At 40.9% G+C, this 2,268-nt stretch overlaps 1 non-coding gene across 1 annotated transcript; it reads left to right on the top strand.

The window, feature by feature from the left end:
* The first annotated feature begins 1,705 nt into the window (after nt 1–1,705).
* LOC127204846 (U6 spliceosomal RNA) lies at nt 1,706–1,812 on the top strand. Its single transcript, XR_007832534.1, has one exon. It is a non-coding gene; the product is annotated as a U6 spliceosomal RNA (small nuclear RNA).
* Nucleotides 1,813–2,268: the final 456 nt, after the last annotated feature.

The raw sequence follows: 2,268 nt of genomic DNA on the forward strand, positions 1-2,268 counted from the left end.
ACAAGAAAGCAGAAATAGGCGTACTCTAGGCCTGTGTCTGGATGTTATGGAATCTGCTTCATCTCCTGGCAGCGGTGATCTCACTTGGCTCCTCATCTGACCTCTGACATCAGAAGTAGATGCCTGCTTAGATGCCTGCTAAGTGAAGGGTTTAGAACTCAGCATTTGGGTTCAGAAAATACAGGCTTGAATTTATGACGTCTGGCACTTCTAGTCCTGTAACTTTGGTTAGGTTTCTGATGAACTCATTTGGTCATCTGAATCCCACGCCTACTTCACAGGTTAAAGTGGACAGTCCTCAAGATGTGGCTGTTGTGGGCCTGGCCCAGGGCTTATAAGGAAACACTCATAGCTTATGCATTACTGCCTTGGACCATCTCAGTCGGGTATAGGTCCTTGGGGTCGGGTCCGCGGCACATCTCCTTCCAGCCTTCTTTTCCTTGGAGCTCCCAAACACTAATGAATGGTTTGCATGTTACAGTTGTGTAACACACAGGCTCATGATCAGATGATCTATGTCTAACCAACAAGAATGTCCTGGCCACTAAGCCTTACTTTTTGAAAACACACTGCCTTTGCGGCATTTCATTGTCTGTGCTCTGATAAATGACAAGCTGCTTTCCTCAGAATGGATCAGGAATCCTGTTTCTTAGCAACACCCTTCCCACAGGCAATAGAAGACAGAACATAATTCCCTTTGGGCATTAAAAATCTGCTCATAATACTGAAAATGTGGCCCGTTTTCCCTTAGATCCAGAATGAGAAATCAGTTCTCTACCTATAAGAGACCACAATTAAGACCCTGCCAGTGCAAACCTTTGAGGAGTCTGACGCATTCCCATTCCAGGTTATGCTGTTTCAAGAGACATTTTAAAAATACTGCTAAATCTCGATGTCGCATGGCCGTGACTGTCATAACTCAAAACTAAGAATGAAGCTTTTCTAATTCTAAGCTATGTCCTCCCACCACCTCCCTACTTCATCTTTCAAAGAAAGCATATCAATCACTTGTTTCAAATACCAGCTGCGCTCTTCAGTTTGATATTCTAAACTACATAAAGAATTTTATGTTTTTCCTAATATAAAATGAGCTCATTATAAATGCAAGGTCCACAAACTCTGGTGCCCCTTTTCTGACCACGTCCCCTGGATGGGGAGACCTGGCGGCACTCAGAGGAAGGATAGCAAGTTACCAAGAAGAGACTCAATATTCTAAGAGCATATATAGGGGGAGGAGGTCTCCCTCAATCACAGACATAGGGGAGGGGAGAAGGGGGGAAGTGGGAGGGAGGGAAGAATGGGAGGAAACAGGGGAAGGGCTAACAATCGAGATGTAATATGAATAAAATAAAATGAAAAAAAAAAAAGGGAAAAAAAAGCCAAAAAAATTTCTAGCATCTAAGCATTTTAGTGATCTATTTTCCTGCTGGCTACTACACTTAAGATTTTATGTGCCAGGTACTCAGCTTAGCTATGTTATTTATACTTCAAAAAACATTAATTCTCATCAACATGAAATTGAGACTTCAAGGTCATACAGGTAGTAGACAAGATTTCTCATTTGTTTTCTCATACATTATCCATTAGTTAGCTTAACATTTTGGTGCTGCATTCAACTTGTAACTGCCTTTGACTTCATTTGTTGATTCTAATTAAACAAATAGCTAAAATTACAGAAGTTTGAGCTTCTAGAAAATACATCCTTGTGCTCGCTTCGGCAGCACATATACTAAAATTGGAACGATACAGAGAAGATTAGCATGGCCCCTGCGCAAGGATGACACGCAAATTCGTGAAGCATTCCATATTTTTGCCTCACATTTGACCATGTCCCCTGGAGGGGGAGACCTGGTGGCACTCAGAGGAAGGACAGCAAGTAGCCAAGAAGAGACTTGATACCCTATGAGAATATATAGGGGGACGTAATCCCCCTCAGGAACAGTCATAGGGGAGGGGAATTATGGGAAAATGGGGGGAGGGAGGAATGGGAGGATACAAGGGATGGGATAAACATTGAGATGTAACAAGAATAAATTAATAAAAAAAAAAAAAGAAAAAAAATGCTAAAAAAGAAAAAGAAAATACATCCTTTAACAGTATCCAAGCAAACTTGAACACACACAGAATTAACACTTAATCCTTTAATGTTTTCAAGAATTAACACTTAATCCTTTAATGTTTTCAAAGATAGGTTGAAAGAATTCAATCAAGTAAAAATGAACCTCTGAGCTGCGAGCTATTTCTTACCAACCAGGGCCAATCTATTTT

Source organism: Acomys russatus, chromosome 20 (assembly GCF_903995435.1).
Source record: "Acomys russatus chromosome 20, mAcoRus1.1, whole genome shotgun sequence".
NCBI lineage: Eukaryota > Metazoa > Chordata > Mammalia > Rodentia > Muridae > Acomys > Acomys russatus.